Raw genomic sequence first — 27723 nt, forward strand, 5'->3', positions numbered from 1 at the left:
CTAGGATGAAGAGATAATGTATGGAATCATTATAAAAGTCCTATTTCGTTGATGATTCCAGGACGTAATCATCCTAAGGCGGAGATAATTATAACGCCCGTAGATCCGAGCTATTCAATTTAGAGACGATAAGCATAAAAAATGACTTTTTGATGGAAGAATATTTAGTAGGTTCAATCATAACTAAGTTGTAGTATATGTTACAAGGATTTCGTACATATAAAAAACGCCGAAATCCGAGTTATAACGAAGAAGTTATGACCTGTCGAAGTTTCGCGATAGAACCGGCATGACACAATGCGACGTAAATAGTGAATTTACATTAGAGCTATATTTGGCCTTAGCGATCTAAATGAAAGTCATAGAATACGTTAAACCAAGAGCGTGCATAAAAAGAACGTCTAAATCTGACTTCGTATGAGGAAGTTATGATTTTTCGAAGTTTCAGCATTAGTAGTATGCAGCCTGAAACTCGAGATTGAGGTTGAGTGATATTTAGCCAAAAATTTCTAAATGAGAATTTAAGATCTCATCAATATTAGTCCAACGATAAAATGACAGACGAAAACGGAGTTCAGATGAATGAGTTATGAATTTCGAACGGAGTTTTCCTGTCGTGGCCTACTAAAAATAATATATTAAAATTAAAGTCAGAATTAGCCGACAAAGTCTAAATGAAAGTTGTAGATCTTGTTTTTACCTATGTGTGGATATAAAGAATGTCGAAAACGGAGTTCGTATGAGAAAGTTATGAATTTCTGAAGTTCAGGATGCGAAACCCCAAAACTGTCAGAGTTCACGACGTGAATACAGTGTGCACGATGTGAACTCAGTATTTATGACTTTTGGAGCCTGACAGACACAACCTGCGATGACGCATATAGTGACGACTGAACTCACGGCGTGAATATTTGAGATTCACAACGTGAATCCATAAAATCAACATTTTAAATAGAATTCAAGGGGTAACCAAGTTTGGTTGCTCAATCTCTTCTCTCCTACTCCCGATACCCTCTGTAAGCCCTAATTTAACCCCCCGAAGCCCCAGTATCATTCCGAGACACGAAGCAAGTCCTTAAGCCCGAAGATCCCGAGAAGAAAAGAGTTTCCGAGCCGAAGCTCTGCCTGCGAGAAGGCCGGTGTGTGAAGATCTTCTAGTTTCACCGAAGAAGTACTACTCTTAGAGCCGTAGTGTTGTCCGATCATCTTCTAATCAAGTGAGTGTATAGCCACTTTCATCTTACACATAGATATGAAGTATTTTATAAAATATGTTCTATGTGTATATATATTGTTGTTTATATGTGTGAGTGTGTAGTTACTTTCTTCTACCGCATAGATATGAAGTATTTGCTATGAAATACGTGCTATGTGTTTATACATTGTTTGTTTACTTGAGATGGTTGTTGAATGAATGTTTTATAAAAAAAATTAATGATTTAAACTGTATATGTAATTTATATCTATAAATATGTGGGGTAGAACATGGGTAGATGAAAGAGTTGGTAGATGATGAAATAATGTGATAAGAGATAGGTGAGGATATAATGGTGATGATAAATAGGTGGTGATAGATAGGTAATGAATTACGAGTCCAGGCGATGTTTTGGCTGCGTATTCATGCGATGATAGTCTAACCCTTATTATGAATTACGAGTCCAGGCGATGTTGTGGCTGCGTATTCATGCGATGATAGTCTAACCCTTATTATGAATTACGAGTCCAGGCGATGTTGTGGTTGCGTATTCATGCGACGATAGTCTAACCATTATTATGAATTACGAGTCCAGACGATGTTGTGGCTGCGTATTCCTGCGATGATATTCTAACCCTTATTATGACTTACGGGTCCAAGCGATGTTGTGGCTGCGTATTCATGCGATGATAGTCTAACCCTTATTATGATTTACGAGCCCAAGCGATGTTGTGGCTGCGTAATCATGCGATGATACCCTAACCCTTACTAGACACATATTGAGGGAGTGATCCCCAAATTAGTATTGTCTATGCGATGTAGGCGATGATCCTTAGGAAAAGTTCTTAGGAATAAACATATAAGGAAATAAGATGTATGGATATGAGAGGTAAATATGATATAGGAGGTGACCCTTAGGATAATATCTTTAGGGAAGATTAAACAAAGATAATGGGGATGGTTAATTGGGTTGATTGTTTGATGATTAAATATAATAATTATATTATTGTGGGTTGAAAACCCTATATGCTCACCAGGCTCCCAAGCCTGACCCACTCAGTTTTCTTTGCATTACAGGTAATGGCACAAGAGTATAAGTTGGTGGACTTGACGAGAGATTTTGGAATATAGATCAGTAGTTATAAATAATTGATGTAAGGTCTGTTTTATACTGTTTATGCTTTTGGTCTGTATCGGAACATGACATCCCTAGATTTTGTTATTTAATGAAAATACATTTCTTTAAAGAAATGCTTTGATAAATTCTTATGATATTTTGTTTTGGGAACAAATTCCGCAACCGTTTTCTTTGAAAGATTACTCTGATTTTTAAAACAAAGCATAAACAAATCGGTTTTTTCTGGCTGTGAAATTAGGGATGTCACAATTAATAACTTTCCACTCGTTAAGTTGGAGGTTTTCGGTCGACCTACTGCTTGGGGGATTACATTCATCTTATGTTTTTCAAAGTAGTTTATTAGTGTTTGTTTTCATTTCAATATGCAAAAGCTAAATAGGGGTCCTTCGGATGCTGTTTTAATGAAACATATAACAACAATTATGTATGATTAATTTGATTGCTGATGTGTGATGTGGTTTTGAACTCTATTATTATAGGTAGGTTTAGGCCTGTCAATTGGGTTGGGTTCAGTTTGGTGGGTTGGTGGGTCAGAATACATTAACCCAACCCAACCCATATAATATATGGGTTGGTGGGTTGAAAACATCATCCCAACCCAACCCATATAACTCGTATAAGTATATGGGTTCGTGGGTCAGTGGGTCGAACCCAAACTATATAACCCATTTAATAAGCAACACATTTTAATATGAAATTAAAAATAACAAATGAAGTGAATTTATAAAGTCTTAAATATTCAACATAAAGTCATAAACATGAGTGATAACAATGAGTGGTGTGTGACAGCCGGAGGACGAGAAGACGAGTGGTGTGAATGCGACACTACGACAGTCAGTGGCTCGATGCCTCAATCGACGGAGACGGGAGACACGGAGTCGTGAGTTTGGAGACCAAAGACTAACTTTCTATTTGATTAGGGTATTCTTAGAGGCTAGGCACGTTAATTCGACTTGAAGATGTTTTGTAGTTTTGGAATTCGAAAAACAATTAAATGATAATCAAATATTCAAAACTGATAAATAATTAAATATCTTTTTTTAACATTATATATATATATATATATATATATATATATATATATATATATATATATATATATATATATATATATATTTGACTTGACCCATTCTTTCTTTGTTTTTGTTTTTTTTATAAAAATTTAGGGTGATGTTATTATATTGTTATTGGCAGATTATATATATATATATATATATATATATATATATATATATATATATATATATATATATATATAATCGGGTTGGCGGGTTGACCTGCGAACCCAAACAGATAACCCAACCCAACCCATGAAATAAACAGGTTGGCAGGTTGGTGGGTCAAAAATCTCAACCCAAACCCGTTTATTTTCGTGTTGGGTCAGTGTCGGGTTACGGGTTGGGTCGAAGATTGCCACCCCTAGGCAGGTTGAGCATGAGATGGAGATTGTGGTCAAAGTACTCCAACCTGGACCTTTAGGAATTATAGTGCATACGTTTTCTGCTAAGGAGATTGCAAAAGCCAATTCTACTGTTAAGAAAGCAGTAGAGAATTGGAAGAGGAATGCAATCATAGAAAGAAATAGGCCTCTTTTGAAAGATTATATCTACTAAAGACATGTCATTTGTTCATATTTCTGATGTAAAGAATAATTATGGACAATAGTAAGCTCTCATCATCTTCATTCTGCATGTATATGATTCTTGCTACCAATGATCAATTGGATGTCTTAGTTATTATGCTTTCTAATCACTGTTGTTCATTGTTTGTACCGACTGAGTGAAAGATTATGTAAGGTCTGAAATGAAATTGACGTGGATACATTTCTGAATGTTGTTGATACATATATCAATTAGGAAAACAATAGAGAGATTTTGATTTTATAGGCCAACATCTGCCAAAACACCCCCATATAATAGTTTATGACATTGTAAACAAGATATTGTTACTTCATATAGCAATTACCTTTACCTTTTCAGTAGCTGGCTAGTTCCCCCTTGAGATGGAGTGACATGATCTCATTAGAACCACCTAACAGTTCTTTCCCCATAAACACAACTGCTACACTTGGATTACATCCTTGTGATTTCATCTCATCCTCTAGTTGCTTCCCATTATGATTTTCATCTAGCTCATAAACCACATGATTTGACCCAAATCTATTAATTAAAGTATTAATGGTGTGACACATATAACAATAAGTTTTATTGAATATAACCACCGGCTTTTCAACAACCACCATTGTTAAAATGGTCATTATCTTCAAGAAAACACTTGACACAAACCTTAATTGTGTTGGATTAGTGTCTAAGTCCATAACTATTTTGGTATGTACTTGACCCGATGGTGCATGGTCTTTTTGGGTTGCCTTCACCAAAACAACTTGATTGGAGAAATAAATAAAGAGAGAGAGGTTATTGTGATTTATTAATATGTTATAAGAATAATATATTAAAGGAGAAATCATATTTGTTTAATTAAGATTGGTTAATAATTAATTAGGAATTAATTTTGTGATCAAGTGTAATTAATTAAACTAGAGGGGCTGATTTGTAATTATGTGATAGTTACAGAATGAGGTAAGGATTATCTTAAATATAGGGTGAACGAATTTAAGGAGATAATGCCTTAGAATTCGATTAGGATAAGGGTTTCTAAGACTTATCTTATGGTTACTTGGTGGGCAAGCAACTAGATAAGGATAAGGACTAAAACCCTAATCTTTACACCTATATAAACCCCCTAAGGCTCATGAATTCGTGTATCCCTTCCCAAGAAGTCCTAAGGATGAATCCTACCTCTCTCCTCTCTCTTTATACCTTCTCCATTTTCTCTTGGTGTTTGTAAGCCATTAGAGGAGTGACACTTGTGACTCTAAGCATTCCAAAGTCAATTCAAGGAGGAATTGGGATTATTATTGCTACATAACAATCAAGGTAACATCTTAAACCTAATTATATGTTAATATCGATTTCCATATGCTAGAATTAGGGTTTATAGTCTTGGATTCAAAGCATGTACAATAGAGAAACCTAGATCAAAGCATTAGGGTTTGTATGAGCACATAGGATGTCTTATGACCAAAACCCATCAAATTGCAAGTCACAACTTTATATAAAGATTTTTTAAAAAGGTTTGTTACATCAAATTTGATGAACATGATAGAAAGTATATGGTTCGATTAGTTAATGATTATTCATGGATTTGTTAAGATGGGATGCCTGGTAGTATCCACATGTTAGTTAATGGTGCATTTCTTTTTGTAAAGTTGTGAAAATGTGGAGGATGTTTATTGGCACACAAGAGAAAATGAGGGGGTGCTTCCATTTCCCATATAGTCATCAGTGGTTAAATTGAACGAATGAGTAACTACCGATATCTTTATGGATAAAATGTCGTCTATATATGGACCGAATAAACCACCTAATGATACTAAAACATCATTTACTATACATTCATCTCCTTAAAACAAATTCTACAACATTCATCAATATCAAAATATTAATAAATTTTAACACGAGGAGTTGGAGGAAAAAGAAACGAGAAATATGTAAAGAGTTATTGTGTTAATAACTAAGCCAAACATTTTTTTGGCTTAACCTACTAATGTTTTGTTTGACGAGTTAGCTGAAAAGCTAGCTTCTAATTTATAAGGTACTTTCATGGTTTCACCAAATACTAAATTTATGACATCTAATTTTCAGGTATTCACTTTTGACCATTGAGTTAAGATTTGTTGCAAGATTGGTCCTCAATGGCATTATCGTAATAATGGGTGCAACATGAGTATGTTGCGCGTACACATTGGTACATTGGGAATAATTGGCCCCATGCACGTATGTTGGGCGTATGTAAGTTGGACTTAGCACTAATATTTAGGGTTTGTGCACTATATAAGAACCATTATAGTCCCCAAACTCTTCCCCTTATTAGCCCTCATCCCAAATTTGACCCTCCTTGCAAACCCTAATCTATTTTGAGCATTTTGAGTGATTTGTGGGATTTCTTGGTTGTGAAGGAAGATCATCAAGGAAGCGATTTTGCTCTCAAGAGTTCGGATCCAACATTTTCTCTTCCTTGTGCATCTTATAGAGGTAAAAAGCTTCAATTTTGGTGTATGTTTCTTATGGGTTTAGTTTTAGCTCAAAGTTGTTACCTTTTTGTCGTAAAATTGGTCTTTGTGTGTAGGAGATACTCCATGATGTTTGAGTTGTCCTTCCAGAGGTTTTAGGGTGTGCTAAGTCATAAAAATGTGCTTTTGGTCATTAGTTTCTCTCGATGCATGAGTTAGATTGTCTTAATGGGTAGGGTTTTTGTAGCTAAGGTCTTAATAGCCATGCTAAACCATAAAGTTGGAAACTTTATGGTTGAGGGTATCCTTTTGAGTATAGATCTGGATTTTAGACGTAAATTTTTAAGTATTAAATACTTAATGGGTAAGGTGGTGAGCAGTCGCGTACGTTGGGTGTACCAAGGGGTACGCTGTGCGTACGTGGTTGTGTCCCCGATTTTTGGTCAACCATGTAGCACGCCTCGCATACTCACTGAGTCAACTCGGTTGACTCAGTTGAGTTTAACCTAGATTTTACTAGGGTTTAACCTAGGGGTGTTTTAGGTATTTTGATCTATATGCTAAGATCGTGTCATTGAATTTATTAAGGTGATTGGTAGAGTTGATATCGGAGTGGCATACCATTCAGTTTGTCTGTGATGTGAGTCTTCTCATTATATCCATGGGTTGAAGGCACACACGCCAACCTATTACTTGTTATGTGGAATGTTAGTTGTCTTTATGATGCTTGCATGAAGACCAAAATTTGGCATCTGAAGATTGTATGAAAGACCAGGATCTGGCCTCTGGCCGTTGTATGTAAGATCGGGATTTGGACATCATCATTGCAAGGAAAGACCATGGAGGTAGCCCATAAAACTTGTATGTAAGACTAGGATTTGATCCTCAACATTGCAAGGAAAGACCATGGTGGTAGCCCATGTCACTTATGTGTTTTGGGTATGTGGTATTTTGAGGAATTCAGTAAGTTTTGTTCTTGCTATTTATGTTTATGGTTTTAGGTACTTCCGATTCAAAAGGGAAGGGCCCGACATGATGACACAACATCCTCCCCGAGTGATTTCCGCATTTGAAATAATTATACTCTGATGTTTTGAATATTATGACTTGATGTTGGTTTTGAACAATTAATGAATGATTTGATAATTTTTCTTAAAAAAACTGAAGTTAAACTTTTAAAAAGAAGGAGTGTGATACGTGCAATCAACCAAGCTCAAGTAAGTGGTTCCCAAACTCCCCATACCTATGCATTATGACTAGTATGCTTGATATGAGAATTGCATGCTAGATTAGGGCTAAGGATACTTCAACAATTATATGATAGAATTATCTAACTTGTGTGTTGCCTTATAGCCTAGTGGAACTTAATGCTATGCATTACCTGGAATTGATATAGCTTAGTTAATTGCTAAGTGTATGCTATAAAAGTTGGACACGATTAGGATTTTATAGACTTAGAATGATCAATTTGGCCTCATTTCCTATTCCTTATTTGGTTGTAGAATTAGGGTAGAATCATCATTTGGCAGTCTATGTGATCATATTTTGTGTAGAACTTGCATGCATAAGGCAACCACAATGTTGATTGATGTTCTTGGAACTGCGAGGGGTGGGAGTTGAGAATTCCAAGGAGAGTCGAGGATGTGTATGTTGTATAGCATGGGATTGGTATATGGTTTTAGTGTGGCAGGTTAGAGGAATCATTACTGACCTTGAGGAAGGTACATGTAAGTGTGAAAGGTAGTATTGGGCTCGTACTACTAGAAGCACATGACATGTACCTAAGACAAGAGCAGACCTGGAAACTCTAAGGAGGCCTATGTAGAGGATCCCATTGAGTCCTTTGTTGATTGTTTATATGTTGTGTTTCATTTTGGAGGATGGTGATTATTACTCGAGGAGGTTTTGGATTTGGTTCTGGTTCAAGTTCAAGCTCCAGCACATAACCAAGTGATGAGCGTCTGCGCGAGTTCATTTCGGTTGAGGTACTTGCGGTATCTTGGATGCTACCCTTGTGTTTTTCAGTACCATCAAGGATGGGATTATGGAGTTGATGGATGAGACGCTCAGGACCTTTCGAGCTATGATTGTTGTGGTTCAGATAGGTGCTCGAGTTCCCTCATTCTGGGAGTTCAAGGCCTATGGAGCTCCTGAGTTCTTTAGGGCTAAGGACCCCTTTGCTAGTCAAAGTTGGATTGCTGACATGGAAAATGCTCAGTAGACGAGTTTTTTCATGAGGGGGAAAATGTGGGATTTGCATCCTGCCTGCTGAGTGGACGAGCATGAGACTGGTGGGAGGTGGTTAGATAAGTAGTAAGGTCAGCGACAGTGGCAGTCATGACCTAAGAGGATTTTTTCCAGAGGTTCCAGAGGGAGTTTGCCCAACGATTGAGGTACAACAACTAGCGAGAGAGTTCCAGGACCTTCGGCAAACTACTAAGACAGTAGCAGTGATTACCGCCAAATTTAGGGAGAGGGCTTTGTTGATCCTGCCGCTACGCTACGGATGAGGAGATGAGGAAGACGAGATATCATGACATGTTGAGGGAGGATACAAGGGAGTTCGTGAGTTTTTCAGGGTGCAAACCCCTGAATGATATGATCGAGAAGGCTCGCAAGTGGGATATTGAGTTGGAGCTTCGAACAAAGCGGAAGCTGGAGTAGGTATAGACATCTGTGGACTAGGCGAAGAGGCCCAAGAATTTTGATGCTCACAGTAGAGGCCAGCATGGCCGGGGTCGTTGCGGCAGTGTGGCAAGCCGCACATTGGGGCATGTCGAGCGGTGGATTTAGGTTGTTATAGTTGCGGCCAATTGGGCCACATGAGTAGGGACTGCCCCAGGAGTGCTCTGATTTGCTTCCGTTGCAATCAGACCGACAATAAGAAGGATGATTGTCTGATATTGTCATGGGAGCTATGGTGGCACCTGTGCTAGCCACATTGAGGATTATTGATGGATGCAAGGACAAGGTAGAGGTTTTTGTGGTGAAGAGCAGGGCATTTCAACTTACCACCGTTGAGGCTTGTGTAATGCCAAATATGGTTACTGGTATGTGTTTTATTGATATATTTTCTTTCTTTATTTGTTTATGATTATGATTATTTTGATCTTGTATAGGGACCTTTTTGGTTAATGGTATGACCTCTCATGTCCTGTTTGATTCGGGTGCTACCCGATCCTTTGTATCTCTTGCACTTAGCAAGAAGTTTACGATGCTCCCGGGACTTTGGATTTTCCCCTAAACGTTGAGATTGCAGATGACTGTACTATGAGTTCTTTTAGGATTCATCGCAGGTGTGTCTTGAATCTGTTTTGTGAGAGATACTCTATTGACTTGGTGCCGATTCCCTTGAGAGTATCGAAGGTTATTATCGAGATGGATTGGTTGGGCCCCAATAGGACCATGATTGATTGCAAGCGATAGTTGGTGAGAGTTTGAATCCCAAGTAGAGTAGAGCTGGTTATTCTTGGTGAGAGAGATATATATGGATCAACTCTCTGTTCAGATGTGAGAGCCATGAGATAACTTCAATAGGGTTGTTCTGGGTTCTTAGCTTATGTTGTAGACACTAAAGTCAAGGTTACGACAGAGTTGAGTGGAGTGCCCATTGTTCGAGATTTCCCTAATGTGTTTCCTGAGGACTTACTAGGAGTGCCTCCCAAGAGGCAAGTAGAGTTTCAGATTGATTTGGTTCAGGGTGCGGCTCTGATAGCCAAGGCGTCATATCGCTTGGCACCACCAAAGATGTAGGATTTGTCTACACAACTCCAGGAAGTACTCGACAAGGGTTTTATTCATCTGAGTAACTCTTCGTAGGAATCATTGATTCTGTTTGTGAAGAAGAATGTGTTGGGTTTTGAGCATTCTAACACTCCTAAGTGTACATGCAACCCTAAATACCTTGGATCTATGTTTTCTCTATTATACATGCAAATATGAACATCCAAGGTATTATCCTAATCTAGCATACAAAACAATAAATATAACAAGATAGAATACATACCTCTTTGGTGTAGAATGTTCTTAAGAAGCTTGAGTGCCTAGTGCCCAAAGTGTGACACCTCAAATGGTTCACACAACATCATATGCACTTGGAAGACTTAGAGAGAAACACCACACTTCTAAAATCGGCTAGCCCTTCTCTATTCACACATGTAGTAGCTGATTTTTCCAAGAGTATGATCTTTATATAGTTGTTACAATTAGGGTAAACCCTAATTGTCATGACTTTCCATTTCCTTGGATCCATGGGTTCAAATACACCATGGAGCATCCATGGAGCATCCTATGGGTTTTAGCCCAACTTGATAATCCATGGAGCATTAGCCCACTATACAAGTATGGATGATTTACACAATCAACCCATATATTTAATTAGTCTTCTTTTGATCACTTAATTAATTCTAGATTAATTCTTGATCAATACTAATTAAATAATCTTATTAATATATTAGAACTTATAATATATTAATCAACGTTATGTGTTATTTCTCTCATTATAGTCTATCCAAATGCATGATGCCATGCAACCCAAATGGACCATGCCAGGTCGGGTCAAGTCTTACCGATTATAGTTATGGAATTAGACATTAATCCAACAGTCTCCCACTTGGATAAGTCTAAAACTATTATTGCGTATGACTTCAAGAACCGACTGGCAATCATAGCTCTCAAAAGCTTCCGTCAAACTCTGAACTTGCCGATGATCTCTGACCTTTGTCAATGACTTGTCCATTAGATAAGGGATCATATATTCCTCCATTCTAGATATCATATGGACTGGGACATGGATTGTAAATCATTCTCTCTATCCATATGTTGTTTCCCGATTTCCGATTTATGATGACTGACTGATTGAACAAATCAAATCAGTCCTGGCTTGGCCAAGCACTCACATGTATCATCAATAAATCATCGAGGGGCCCACATATATCGCTTTTATCCCAAAGGTAAAAGGAATGGATAAACTTCGACTAATATGGCTTGTTCTACTACTTGTTGAATCATACACAAAGACACGTTTTATAACATCGAGTTACCAATGTGGTTTCGCGCAATCAATGTATAACAAACTCATAGTAACAACTCATATCTCTAGGTTTGAAGAATATAAGATATTATCGTCTCATGATCACTCATGATAAAATCCATGAAGTGGTTCAAATGAGCACGGGTTGAATCCAATACTTAGAACTTATGAGCACTCATGAGCGTTGTAGCACAACTTTGTCCAACAACTTGGACCTCTACAAGCCAACCCATGATAGTCTTGATTCATATCTACTTCCAACATATGACCGATTGTGGATGGTTCAAATAACTTAGTCATTCCGGAAGAATAACCTAGTTATTATGGAAGCCAAAACATGCAAAGTGAAACACAAGAATAAATGAATCAAATATGGTATCAAACCCTATGAATATAAACAGACCACTTCTATTTATCACCATACTGATTACTCATTATTCATTGTTTCGGTTTTATCAACTTTATACTTGAATTAAAAACACTAGTTGTCCCATGCTCCAAGCATGTACACTATGTTTTTCTAAACAATAGCTTTGCGATACACCAAGTATGCATTTTATGTTTGTCTATGATCCTTACTTTGTGAAATAAACCAATTGACCAAACTTTCAATGATTTTAATTTCACACTCCCAAATTGAAAAATGTTAGATTTTAAACTTAAATGCACTACCCTCTTGTAATGAATGTGTACAAAGTTACAAAGACTTGTCAACAACCATTACAGGGTATTCCAATGAAGACCTACTCCATGGACACAAAGCCTTATGTTCAAAGTATGCATTGCTTTGAACATGCTTCTTGCACTAAGTTCTTTCTAATCTTACACAAATTGCTTCTATCTATAGAGATACCTCTATATTCCCATTTTGACTACTACTTCTGAACAAGAGTTGCCTCTTTTCAGATTATATCAATATGGCCCTTCCAAAATTCACACTATACTTCCAACTGTCCTTGAGCAACCAATCTTTGGTAAACCTTATATTGTCCTCGACAATTGCTTAATCACTTTAGTCATATTCAATTCTAGACATTTTCCTCCTTAATGCCCCAAGGCATTTGGAAAGTTCAGAAAGAATAAATATTATAGCACAAGTAATCGATCTTGTACGCAAAGTAAATGGGACACGATTCATGATGTTTCACATAAAGACATGGTTCTAGACCATTATTTTGCCGTAATAATTTTTGTTTGCCATATTCTCAAAATTTTACTATGAAAAGGGATGTCGTAATCATAATCGAATTTTGAGAACGCAATATATAGAATTTTCTTAAGTTGATCCAATCCAACATGAAATTCATATATATATATATATATATATATATATATATATATATATATATATATATATATATATATATATATATATTCATGACTAAAGGTGATTAAAATCTCAATATAAGCTCTTTAGAATGATTATAAACTCAATCTAAGCTTTTCATAATTGAAATGAAGTATAATTTCCTCTCCCTTAATTATAGCAAAACAACTTTTTCAACCCCTGCAACCTCACGAATTGAAACTTTTGTTTTCTATAATTAACATTGCTAACTTGCAATACTTATCATAATTATCATGCTCCCACTAACATGATGATTATTAGCACAACACTTATGCTCCCACTAGCTTTGGCATGTACTAAGAAATCAGCTATTGACTTTTTTACCAAAGTTTAGAATTCTGATACTAGATTGCTTTTATATGACTTTATCAAAATCATACACCTTATCTTAGATAGCTCACAGGTGTGTCTAAACAATTTTAGAACTATGAAAAAGGATTTCGTAATCATAGTCTTAATTGTTTAGACCTTTGCTATTTCTCATAAGTCCATGTTAGTGTGCCTACTAACAACTTTGAGAATGAAAAGATTACTATCTACTTACAAATCTACTTAGTGGAAGTGTTTCCTCACCATCATTTTCATGAATCGGAGAGAAACCTTATGACACTTATATTTTTATGGTGTATGAGTTCCTACCCATATGAATTTGTCAAAACCTTAGTCACAAGACACAGATAATGACAAATCCAAACACATATGGACTGAACTTATGCAATTTTAACTTCTTGCCACCTGGCAGTACGGGGCGTGCCATTACTTCCAAGTTGTTATGCAACCAATTGATAACTCTAAGAACTCATATGTAAAGCCAACTTTAACTGGAATGGGCACAGAATATGTCAACACAATAGGTTATAAACCTCAAATCGTGTGCTAGTGAAGAACCTCAGTTTTTATTCTTGATTAGTTCTTGAGACTTTCAAGACCTTTAAGACTCCCACTGTCCTCTGGACATATAGGACTCTCTTGTCAAATATTCAAGGGATAGTGCGGATTCTTTATCAAGACAAACACTTCACACAATTGGCCTAAGTTGGTCTTTGTTTTATCAAAACATCACAACTTACCAACTTCAAATGTGCAAGAGTAGGACACTTTTACTCTTACATTTGACACGTGTGTTTAAACCTTTCATTAAGATATGTCACTCAAGTTACAATCTTAGAGTATAACTCTAAGGATTGTTTTGGAACGAAGTATGACTCATCTTCTTGATTTAACCACTTCAACAATTCATAACTCCTCTTCTTAGTTATCAGAATGCACTTAGAGGATGAATTGTGATAAGGTCTCTTAATAATTAAGATGATCATATAACATGATACTAAAGTACTCTCCCATCTTTTCAGATTTGAGAAACTTTTATCCTTTTACCTAATTTGATTCTTCTCATTCGTTCTGCTTACATTTAAATTTTTCCAACGTATCAGAATTACACTTAAGCCTGTAAGTATAACCATATTTACTAAACTTTAGTAAATCATGACGAATAGTCTTAACGATTATTTGTGGTGGGCTTGATCAGTGCACAAGACTATGTACTCGATCCCTTAGCCCTTCACGTGACTCACACATCCATGTGAACAAGTAATTAGTCTTAATTTTCCAATGCTTGAAAGTTCTCATTCATCATAGTATACAACTTGCATGATTCCAAGTTCCAGTCCAATTGAAACTTGGGTGATGAGAATCTTTCCTTATTTGGTAAATTTTGACATTACCACAAATGAAAGAATCGATTTCATATTTCCAGTCGTGCTATTTATGGAATCTTATAAGCAACAAAAATTTTCACAGATGCCATTGTAAGGATACTTTAAAATAAATAAAATTAGGAATTTTCCTTTTATTTTAAAAACTTTGCGGAAAAAACTAATCCTTACAATCCATATGAAAAACTTGTTGTTATCTATTCCTAAGCAATATCTCATAACTCCTAAGAAGTAGCTCAAGAATCCAATCTTCAACCTATGTGATAGAAATCCATTTACGCGATCAGATTCAACATATATTTTCTTTAAGTTTCTTTACCTTTTATTTGATTCTTAAAACACCAAGATGTGACAAATCATGTAATAAGAACCTCCAAATAGGAACTTAATAGAGTTAGACAATGGACTTTACCTGAAATAAAGTCAAACTCATTGACTTTACCATCCTTAGGTAAGTTTGGCAGCTTCGTAACCAAAGTCCCTTCCTTTGGCAATAGAAACACATGGACCCTTAGGTAATAGTACATGGGACTATCTCAAACTTAGCCTTTCTCTTTACCATTTTGTCAACCAAGTTGACTATGGCAATCCCTTTCCATTGGGAAGAGAAAGCTTTTCTGGATTTCCTGTGTCACTATTGTCCCTTTCCATAAAGTTTTGGAAAATTGATCTCCTAATCAAATTTGCTTTACTAGCCTTCCAAATCATTGCTGATTCAGCATTACCAAGCAAATAGATAAGATCATTAAGGGTCTTGTCATATTCTAGTTCATAGGAGTCCCAAAAGAACTCACTATGTGACTTAGAAAGTGATTGAACCACCAACTTTCTCAAGACTTTGACACCCAACTCTCCCGGCTTGTCAATATGTGACTTTGACATCCAACTTTCATCTCGAAGATGTGATCACACCTAGACATTGCCTTGTCAATAGGGCTTGAGTGACCTTGAACTTGTGGGTTAGGGAGAATAATTGGAGGAGGTGAAAGAAGTAAGGTTTCAAGAGATTTGGGAAGATCATAGATGTGTGAACTTAGACATCTTTTGGGAGATATTCAAGTTTAGTTGATTTAAAAGTCCTTAATATAACACCCAATATGAAATATTAAGTCTAGGATCCAACAACCTATTTATAACTGGAAGAGGGATGCCGTAATACAAGTTATAAAATAGTTGAAGGTAGGTAAATGACGATTTACCAATTTCCACCATGAAAAATGAAATATAATTAAGTTTTAATTGGATTTGAAACTCCTAGATCTTTGAGATTCATTGAACTTTTCAATGACATGTTTAAATCTCGAGTGTGCCCTTCAGGTTTTGTGACTCGGATGCCGAGGATCACAAAACAAGGTGTGAAGTAACCATGCAAATTACTTGGTACTCTTAAATGTTTATCACCAAACCGATGTGCTGGTAAACCACACACGCTCCACCGGCCTATGATTAAACTTTAAGAAACCCTTTGCCTACCTTGTTAAATCAAGCTAGTGTGCCGGTAAACCACACACGCTCCACCAACTGACTTAAGCAAACTGGCAAGTGTAATTTCATGGGTTAGCACCTTATTCACATTTTCCTAAGTAACTAAGATTGGGAATTATAAGTGTTTAGTTACTTAGTATTTATCATTAATACTTTTAATGAAGGGAGAACTTATAGTCTTTGTCCTACCCGTTCGGCTAACGACCCTCCACCAGTCAAGGAAGCAGTGGGTGAGAGTGGACACCCATTAAACTGCTATTTTATAGGCAGTAACCTTATACCCCCCTTATAGACCGGCTTCGTTAATGAGGCCTACTAACGGTAAGACTGACTTTACTCTTATACACACACACACACACACACATATATATATATATATATAAATATTATTAACTTATAATATTATAAAGTATAAGGGCTGAATTTTAACTTTTAAAATTCTAAGGGCTAACTTGGAATTAAAGTATTCATAAGTGAAACTTTTCAAATTCCAAAACTTGAGGGCAAGTTTTAAAACTATTCAAAACTAATTAATTCCTTAACTTATGAGTTTAAAGTAGTTTTAATTAAAAACTCTTCAAGTTCCATAACTTGAGGACAAGTTATGGAAGACTTCAAACTAATTAATAAAAAATAAAAAAAAACTTTTTTTTATTGTAACTTATGGAACTAATTAAGGTTACATTTTTTTATTATTTATTATTTAATGAAGAGACTCTTGAACCTCCATAACTTGAGGACAAGTTATGGAGTCATAAAAGCATTTAATTAGAACTAGACTCTTCAGTTTGTAACCTTTGCCAACTTTTATGAGTTTTATGATTCTTAAATGTGACTTGTCATATAACTTGAGGACAAGTTACAAAAACACATTTTGGAATCAACTCTTAGATTAAAATGAATTGAAATCAACTATTTCACACAACTTTTCTATTAATCTAAGAACAAGATAATTCAAATCATCAATCTTCAAGAAATTAGCATGAACATGCAAACTAATACAAATCTTGAAATTATGACAATTATCTTAGAAATTGGATTAGCATGAACATTACCACATCAAAAACAAGTTTATAAGTCCAAAAACATCTTAGGGTAATGTTCCTAGTCCAATTCCAGCCAAAAAAGTCGAATCTACGCTGTCTGGGGGTCCAACTCGTCGAGTGCATGAACCAAATCGGCGAGTTGGATCATTTTGATCACTTTTAGGCATGGACTCGCCGAGTTTGATGATCAGACAACAAACAACTTCGATTTTTTAAGTAGTTTTGCAAGTATAACAAGAAAACAAGCCTAGCCTTTAATACCACTGTTGGGTTTTGAGCATTCTAACACTCCTAAGTGTACATGCAACCCTAAATACCTTGGATCTATGTTTTCTCTATTATACATGCAAATATGAACATCCAAGGTATTATCCTAATCTAGCATACAAAACAATAAATATAACAAGATAAAATACATACCTCTTTGGTGTAGAATGTTCTTAAGAAGCTTGAGTGCCTAGTGCCCAAAGTGTGACACCTCAAATGGTTCACACAACATCATATGCACTTGGAAGACTTAGAGAGAAACACCACACTTCTAAAATCGGCTAGCCCTTCTCTATTCACACATGTGGTAGCCGATTTTTCCAAGAGTATGATCTTTATATAGTTGTTACAATTAGGGTAAACCCTAATTGTTATGACTTTCCATTTCCTTGGATCCATGGGTTCAAATACACCATGGAGCATCCTATGGATTTTAGCCCAACTTGATAATCCATGGAGCATTAGCCCACTATACAAGTATGGATGATTTACACAATCAACCCATATATTTAATTAGTATTCTTTTGATCACTTAATTAATTCTAGATTAATTCTTGATCAATACTAATTAAATAATCTTATTAATATATTAGAACTTATAATATATTAATCAACGTTTAGTGTTATTTCTCTCATTATAGTCTATCCAAATGCATGATGCCATGCAACCCAAATGGACCATGCCGGGTCGGGTCAAGTCTTACCAATTATAGTTATGGACTTAGACATTAATCCAACAGAATGACGGTTCACACATAATGTATATTGATTACCGGGAGTTGAATAAGATAACTGTGGAGAACCCTTACCCACTTCCGAGGATTGACGACTTGTTTGATCAACGTCAGGGTGCATCTTGGTTTTCCAAGATTGATTTGAGAGAGGGGTACCATCAGATGAAGGTCAGGGATGATGATGTACATAAGTAAACCTTCAAGACTCGTTATAGCCATTATGAGTTCGTGGTGATGCCCTTTGTGCTCACCAATGCACCAACATAGTTCATGGATCTCATGAACTGAGTCTGCATGCCAATGTTGGATCAATGTGTGATTGTATGCGTTGATGATATCCTGGTCTACTCCAAGACAAGGAGCAGCACGAGGAACATTTGCTAGAAGTGTTGGAGACATTGAAGAGGGAGAGGCTTTATGCAAAATTCTCCAAATGTGAGTTCTGGTTGCGCGAGGTGCAGTTCCTGGGGCACATAGTCAACCATAAGGGTATCTTGGTTGACCTGGTCAAGATCAAGGCCGTGATGCGATGGGAGGTTTCGAGGACCGCATATCAGATCCAGAGTTTCTTAGGCCTCATAGGGTATTATTGGAGATTTATCCAAGATTTCTCCAAGATTGCAGTACCTCTGACCCTTTTGACCAAAAAGAATGTGACTTTTCGGTGGGGGCCTGATCAACAGTTGGATTTTGAGAATCTAACGCTGTGATTTTGCGAGGCCCCTATTCTCGAGCTCCTTGAGGGTTTGGTTGATTTCATGGTTGATTGTGACGTCTCTATTTTGGTTTTGGGAGTTGTTCTCATGCAGAGGGGTCACGTGATTGCTTACGCTTCGAGGCAGATGAAGCATCATGATGCGAACTATTATACGCATGATTTTGAGTTGGGGGCCGTGGTTTTTGCCCTTAATATTTGGGGACACTATCTGTATGGGTTTAGGTGTACTATCTACACTGAATACAAGAGTTTGAGGTACTTGATGGATCAGCCGAATCTGAATATGCGGAAGCGGAGACGGTTGGATGTGGTTAAGGATTATGATTGCGAGATCTTGTACCACCATGGAAGGACAATATGGTGGCCGATGCTTTGATCGACAAGGCGGTGAGTACTTCTGTTAGCGATATCTACTTGAGGATGGGTATCACATCTCATTTTATGGATTTGATCAAGAAGGCTCAGGTGGAGGGATTGAAAAAAAAAGAATCAGAAGGCCGAGCGATCAGGGGACATATTCACTTATTTGTCAGAGACAATCGAGGGTTCTTGACTTAGTGTGGTAGATTTCGGTTCCGACATTAGGTGGGATGAGACAGACAATTCTGGAGGAGGCTTATAAGTCAAAGTTTTCTATCCATCTGTGGGCCATGAAGATGTACAGGGATCTGAGGTTGAGCTATTGGTGGCCTAGTATGAAGAGGGAGATGACTTGGTTTGTTGAGTGGTGCTTGACTTGCAGGAAAGTCAAGGCCGAGCATCAGAGACCCTGCAACAAGATGTAAGTGGGAAGAGATTACCATGTATTTCATCATGAAATTACGAAGGATGGCACGTGGTGTGGATTATATCCGGGTTATGGTTGATAGATTGACCAAGAATGCACATATCATAATGATGGCCGGGAGCATATCCACATAGAAGTTAGCTGAGATCTACGTTCAAGAGGTAGTAGTTCGACATGGGGTGCCAGTTTCGGTAGTTTTTCACCGAGATGTTCGTTGCACCTCCAGGTTTTGGAGGAAGTTTCATGAGGAGTTGGGTACTCAGCTGCATTTTAGTATATCATACCATCCCCAGACTGATGGCCAAAGCGAGTGGACGATTCGGATGCTTGAAGATTTGCTTCGGGCTTTTGTGCTAGATTTTAGAAGGAGTTGGGATACTTACCTTCCACTGGCATAATTCTCCTACAACAACTATCATGCCAATATTGACTGACCGCCATTTGAGATGTTATATGAAAGAAGCAGCAGGACCCGAGTTTGTTGAGGGAGGTCGGGCATTGATTCATGGGGAGTATAGAGGTTGTACTCAAGACTACTAAATTAATCCGTCATGTGTACGACAGGTTGTGTGTCGCGGAAAGGAAGCATAAGAGTTATGCAGATCGACAACATTCGGACCTTGAGTTTCAGGTAGGAGACTTGGTTCTTCTGAAAGGGTCACCTTGGAAAATTGTCATATGATTTCGGAAGTGGGGCAAGTTGGGCCCCAGATTCATTGGACCTTTCAGGATTTCAGACCGGGTGGGCAAGGTGTTATATCGGCTGGATTTGCTTGACGATCTCATCTAGATCCATAATACCTTTCATGTGTCTCAGCTTCGGAAGTGTATGGTCGATGAGTCTGCAGTTGTTCCTCTAGATGGCATTCAAGTTTATGATCACCTGAATTACGAGGAGAGACCGGTGGAAGTTGCTTTGCTATAAAGACTTTGGATCCAACATTTTCTCTTCATTGTGTATCGTGTGGATGTAAAAAGCTTCAATCTTGGTGTATGTTTCTTATGAATCTGTTTTTAGCTCAAAGTTGTCACCTTTTTGTCCCAAACTTGGTCTTTGTGAGTAGGAGATACTCCAAGATGTTTGAGTTGTCTTTTCAAAGGTTTTAGGGTGTGGTAAGTCATAAAAATGTATTTTTGGTCATTATTTTCTCTCCATGCATGAGCTAGATTGTCTTAATGGGTAGGGTTTTTTGAACTAAGGTCTTAATAGCCATGCTAAACTATAAAGTTGGAAACTTTATGGTTAAGGGCATCCTTTTGAGTCTAGATTTGAGTTTTGGATGTAAATGATTAAGGATTAAACCCTTAATAGGTAAGGTGGTGAGCACTCACATACACTGGGTGTACTAAGGGGTACGTTGTGCGTACATGGTTAGGTCCCTGATTTTGGTCAACCATGCAACACGCCCCGCGTACTCACTGAGTCAACTTGATTGACTCTGTTGACTTTGACCTGTATTTTACTAGGGTTTGACCTAGGGGTGTTTTAGGTATTTTGACTTATATGATAGGATTGTGTCATCAAATATATTAAGGTGACTGGTAGAGTTGATCTCGGAGCGGCGTGCTATTCAGTTTACTTATCTGTCTGTGAGGTGAGTTTTTTTTCAATATATACATGGGTCTAAGGCACAAATGTTGACCCATTACTTGTAATGTGGAATGATAGTTGTATCGGTGATGCTTGCATGAAAGGCCATGATCTAGCCCCTGGAAATTGTAAGAAAGACTAGGGTTTGACCCCTGGCCCGTGTATGCTTCGACATTTCAAGGAAAGACCATGGGGTATCCCATGACAATTGTATGTAAGACTGGGATATGGCCATCGACATTGCAAGGAAAGACCATGCGGGTAGCCCATGACACTTATGTGTTTAGGGTATGTGATATTTTTTAGGAATTCACTAAGCCTTGTGGTTAAAGTTTGTGTTTATGATCTCAGGTACTTCATATTCAAAAGGGAAGGGCCCGACATGATGGCACAACATCACGCCCTCATTATTTTCGTATTTGAAATAGTTGTACTATGATATTTTGAATATTAGGACTTGATGTTGGTTTTGAACAATTATTGAATGATTTGATAGACTTTTAAATGAAAATTTTTGTTACCGCTTTCGGGACGTTACAAAATTACAATAAACTAAAAAAAGAAGCTAGTTAACGCATTCCAAACATAGTTTGTGTTTGGAGCGTCATAACTAGCTGATAAACTAGTTTATATGTCGAGCTTTTTTAAGTTTCATGTCTAGCCAAAAAGTAAGTTATAAATAAGTTTTTTTTAATAAAAAACTACTTAAACTAGTGTTTCAGAAGCTTTTTTAAAAACTACTTAAACTAGATTTTCATGTCCATCCAAAAAGCAATTAGTTTTTCAACTAGTATGTAGCTTTTCAGCTAGTACGTCAAACATAAGACCCTTACCATTGGCATGATGACAAGACCTGATGATCTTAGAGCTTTTTCATATATTCCCTAAATCTAGTCACTTCATGATCATCAATGACTATGGTTGTTCATTGTTTGGTTAAAACTGAATTGTCCAATCGGACAATTTTGATTGGACTATTTAGCATGAATATTCGGATTTTTGGATTGATTTTAAGCTAAACTGAATTATTATTTTGGATTGGTTTTTGTTTATGAAACAAGAACCGAATAGTCCAAAAAACCCGAATAACAACTTATTATTTATTTTTAATATATATCTTTAATCATTTATAAATTTACTAATTTTTTTAACTATTAGAAACTTTCATCCAATATAATACCTTAATATGTATTTCTTATCAAAAGTTTTTTATCAATGAAATATTAAACTATATCAAATTTTAGTTGTTTATAAACTATAATTCATAATTAAAATTTTTTTATGATACTTTTATACAAATGACTAATATTTAATTATATATTTTTTAAAAAATTTATCGCCTCTTAAAAACCGAATTGTAAAAACCGATCCAACCTAATTGTAATTTGGTGGGATAAGATCGGATTTAATTTTAATTTGAACTATCTGGATACATGTTTTGAAAACCAATATCTATTTGGATTTAGTTGATCTGATCGAATAAAATCTATCCATCCAAATGAACACTCCTATCAATGACATACCTAATATTTTATTTTTCTTTTTATTTTTGTTCATACATGTACAACTATGAAAAATCCTTGATACATACTGACATGTAAATGTTAAGGTTAGTGATGAATCCCTTTTTGGGCATCTTGAAAGGTGGAGATCATGTAGACTTTTACGTTCCCATTATTAAGATTCCCAACGTTTTAGTTTAGGAAATCCAAAATAAAAGAAAGTGGAAGTTTGGTATATGTAGATGCTTATTTCAGCATCATAGCTAAATTATATATGCGTAAATTGATTCTTGTTGTTTAAAGCATAAGATGAGTTGTTATTAGTTTGGATAAGATTATAAGTATATTTTGATTAGTTTATCTTATAAACATCCATCTGTTTGTAGTGCATCGAAGATATCTTCCAGAATTCTTACTAATTAAAATAGCAGAGCATTAAAAAGTATTTTTAAATATCTTTAAAATCCATTGTAGATTGGTCCAAAGAAAATAATGTAGATAAAGAAAATACATATGTATAAACTGGATAAAAAAGTGATGAACTGATGATTATGTCAAGTTTCTGTTGACTTCCTAAACAATTGTGTTCTCTTGTTTATATTTTATAATAACTTTTCATCTTCTTGAGTTCGAGAGAAAGTTTGATAACAATTTTATAATATATTTTATTCATATTGATTATTACTTATCCATATGACTCATTGGCTCATTACAATTGGCCAATGTATCCTTATAAACGAGGCATCATAACTTTACTGCGATTCTTGAACATTATTCGTCATCTACTAACCCCCAGATTCTACTCGATAACAACTGAATAACTACATTTTACATCATTACATGTCAGCAAGCGGAACACATTTCCAAATTTTGTCCCTTTGACAATTAACATAGTATTTATCCACTAAACTAAAGAATATATGCTCCTCCTCTGTCGACTTCTTTATAACACAAATCATCGTTTTCAAGCAAATCATCAAACCATGATTTTCCCAATTAAAATATCTAAAAAGAACTTATATTTTTTTTACAAAATTTTAATGTGTTTAGATTCTCCTTTTTACCCTTAGTGTAAGCCTATATAAGATGGAAAGAAACTTCAAATTTAAACAAGTTAGCAATCTTAATGGCAGTGATTGATAGTTTTTAGCAATCATAAATGGATAGGGTGAAAGATTTGGCCTCCAAGAAAGCTGCAGTTATTTTCACAAAAAGCTCTTGTTGTATGTGCCATAGTATCAAGGCACTATTTTATGATCTTGGTTCAAGTCCTGCGATTCATGAAGTTGACCACGATGCAAATATGGAGTGGGCCCTACAACGGCTTGGTTGTAATCCGTCCATGCCTGCAGTGTTTGTAGGTGGTAAATATATTGGTTCAGCAAGAGATGTTATTTCTCTTCATGTTGATGGGTCCTTGAAACAAAAGCTCATTGAAGCACGAGCTATCTGGTTCTAGCACTTAATATGTATACTTATCGAGTGCTTTTACTAGGTTTAATGGTGTGTTAGAATGTTGAATACGAATTCTAGGAGCCGTTTTTTTTGTCGGCTTCGTTGACTGTATTGTATTGGAGTCAAACTCCAAACGAGTTTATTTTCGTTTTTGGTTTTCTATATAGAAAATTTCGGTTGTTGTATGACCATGTGCATTACTACTATCTTTTGTAAATTCTAAGCCAAGTGTTGTTATGCATCCAACTTAATTTGATCGATAAAATTGGTGCAGATTGAAGTCATTTGAAATGAAAAAACCAATTTTATGTCACTTGTTATAGTTTATGAGTGAAATTCAAACAAATTAAGAATTGAGAACGAAGTCAATATTTTTTATTTTGTAGAAAAAAAGAACTTAGCTTTACAACGGTTTGGATTACAATAATAAAACCTAGTCACTTAATGGAGAATACATAAACTATCACTGAATACGGGTATATACAAAGGTAACCATGAATAAAAACCGACCAAAAATACTCTAAAACACACACCTCCTCCCAAACTAAAGTGGGTAATGTGTGATCCAACTTAAGTTTGGAGACAAGGAATTCAAAACGACTAGGAAAGTGTTCCTTAGTTTAAATATATGCATCTCAATCATTAGTAGTAGATATTGGTAGAGGTCGAAATATTTTTCCAAGATCATGATGGTTAACAAAGTGATACTCGATCTCAATATGTTTTGTACTTTTATGAAAGACATCCTTGTGGTTAATATAAATAGAACTATTGTTATCATACCACACTGACATATGAAGGGTATGAGGTGACACCATGTTGTCTAAGATCTACTGTAGCTAAACTAATACTTGAGTTGTATACGGATGATCGTGATATTCAAATTATGTATTGCCCGAGCTATCAAAGATTGTTTTTTACTCCTTTAAAATATGAGAGTATGGCATGAAAGTAATAGTAATCACTAGTAAACCTTATTTCAATCAAGTCAATGTCCCAGTCTTCATCTAAGAAGAATTCATAATCAAAGACAAGTCGGACAAAATTTAAAGTCGATGAAACATAATACTCTTAAGGAACCAAAAAAATATGGTGGACAACTTCATAATGACCAAAATAAGAAGTAACCCTACTAACTATGGGGGTGTTTTGTAGGCAAGAATAAGTGAAGGAATGGAACGTGGTATTATGGGGTATTGAAAAAAAACATGTTCAGTAGGCATAAGGAAAAGAAAGCCCTATTCTGAAAGCAATCCCATTCCCTCAAGATACGGTGTTTTCATTCTTTGCGGCATCCCTGTTTTTTTTTCATTTCATTCCCTCCTATCATAATATCTTCCAATTTTGCCCTCAATCTCCATCAAGATCGGAAGAAATGATTTTGTGTATCGCTCAAAATCAGCAGATGTAATCTACACTTTATCAAGATCTTCTATCAGTTTAATTTATCACACCAAATCAACAACTAGTTCGTCAACAACAATACACTTGTTCTCTATAATGGAAGCTGTCGATTAAATTTACCTGTATCTATAATACCGTAAATTTTCAAAGAAAATTTCAATTTAGAATTACCAACATCACATGTAATAATCTTTAAAATCTCAAGTGTCGATGTCATAACATATTTTAAAATCGTTTTCAAAAGTAATTATAAAAATCCAGGATCCCCATGTATGACTCTTTTCTCTTGTGTGCACAATCGAGCCGCCGCCTTCCTGCGATCCTGATAAGAACCTGAAACACATAATACATAACACGGTAAGCACGAAGCTTAGTGAGTTCCCCAAAATATCACATGCATATAAATTAGCCACTCAAGGCTATAACCTTCGGATTAATGTGTCTTAGTGGAGCTTCCGGCTCCACAACTCTGGTAGACCTTTCGGACCTACCCATGATGACCATCCGTTCCTGCAACTCGTTGGACCCTCTGGTCCGGTCTGGTTGAGCCTTCCGGCGTCATATATCGTTGGACCTTCCGGTCCGGTCTGGTTGAGCCTTCCGGCCTCATAAATCGTTGGACCTTCCGGACCGGTCTACAATAACGCATATCATAATATCACATACACAAGATGCATAACTCAAGTAAGCACATAAGACCTTCCGGTCACACATAAATACCACTCTAGGGTACATATAGTGAGAAGAATCACCTCGGATGATGAACAGTCCCTATAAACGATGCTGCCATGCACCAGCCTCTAACTCTGTGCCAAACCCACAATTATCCCAATTAGGAACTAATTCTCAACTCTCGCTCATTAGGTCAAAAGTTAGTCCACTAACCAGCCCATCAATGACCTAAAACCCATTGGGCCTACCAAGGCCCAATAATAAATAGGTTCTCCCGAGGCCCAACTCTCTCACATCTAATGGCAAGCCGAACTCAAGGGCCCAAGGCATACTTATAATATTTCTCTACTCATAGTCTCTAATACACAAGCCCAAATATTTAGTCCCAACCCTTAAGGTCCATAATCAAGTCTAGCCCAAAAGCCACATAGAGGTTACGTGGGGCGTACCTCCATTGGTACGCTCGACGTACCCAAGCATGCATGAATCTCATCGAGGACCTCAACCTAGTACACTGGGCGTATTAGAATTACATTGGGTGTACGCTCAGTTTTGTTTAGTCCGTTTTCTTGGTCTTAACCCGTTAAGACCTTAGCTCATTTCTCAGATCTGGGCCTCCTAGTAGCTCTTACTCCATAAAGTCAGGGACTTTAAGCCTTTGCATGGCTGATGTGGTCACAACCACACAAAACACTCATTCTCTTTTCTCATTAAGCTCTTATCTCATGTATGAATTGATTCTAACATCCAAGATCTCATTTTTATGAAACTACTCCATCAAAAACACTTAAAAGGATAGATAATGGGCTCTGGAGTTTATCAACTCATAAAGCTTCAAGCGTTGGGACCAAAAACCCTAAAACGAACCATACTATGCACAACTCAAAAAGGAATATGAAAGATTTGACATTTATACCTTTCAATGATGCTTCATCCCCATAAAAGCCTAGATCCAAAGCTTGGACTCCAACTCCTTTCCCTTCAAGGCTCCTTCTTCACTTCAAAGGATTCACAAGGTCATCCCAAGGGCTCTCATGCACTCACAAGCTCTTATGGACGAAGGTTTAGGGTTTTGGAGGGTTTGTTCTCTGAGAAAAGTGGCCAGGAATGAGGCCATCTCATTCCTTATATTAGGGTTTCCACACTATTCCTAGTACGCCCAGCGTACTAGGTGGCTCTTGCTTAAGGATCACACGCATTCGTGCGCTAAGCGTACACATATGTACGCCCAACGTACTCCGCTACCACATTTCTCAACTTAGGGGCTTATCTTGCCAAATCTTCAAACTTCCAAAGCTTCTTTGATACAAATCTGATTCCAAAGGTCCTCATACCTACGGAAAGGTGAAGAGATCCCCTATGCTTCTAACAACTCGTCGCAACCTCGAGGATTCCTCCTACCCGGTTTGTAGCCCACGATCTCTGATCACAGACAATCCAGAATAGGATGTTACAATTCCGCTCCACTTGAATTTGATTTCTCCCTTGAAATCGCTCCTTATCAGCACATAGATCGAGCCTAAAACCCCTAGACGCACCACCGGAAGGGCCTCAAATCATAC

At 36.6% G+C, this 27723-nt stretch overlaps 1 pseudogene; it reads left to right on the forward strand.

Moving 5' to 3' along the window:
- Positions 1 to 23734: 23734 nt before the first annotated feature.
- Positions 23735 to 24276, forward strand: LOC145011776 (glutaredoxin-C11 pseudogene; annotated as a pseudogene).
- The last annotated feature ends 3447 nt before the right edge of the window (positions 24277 to 27723 follow it).

The sequence above is a fragment of the Lactuca saligna genome, chromosome 8 (assembly GCF_052625555.1).
Source record: "Lactuca saligna cultivar CGN05327 chromosome 8, ASM5262555v1, whole genome shotgun sequence".
NCBI lineage: Eukaryota > Viridiplantae > Streptophyta > Magnoliopsida > Asterales > Asteraceae > Lactuca > Lactuca saligna.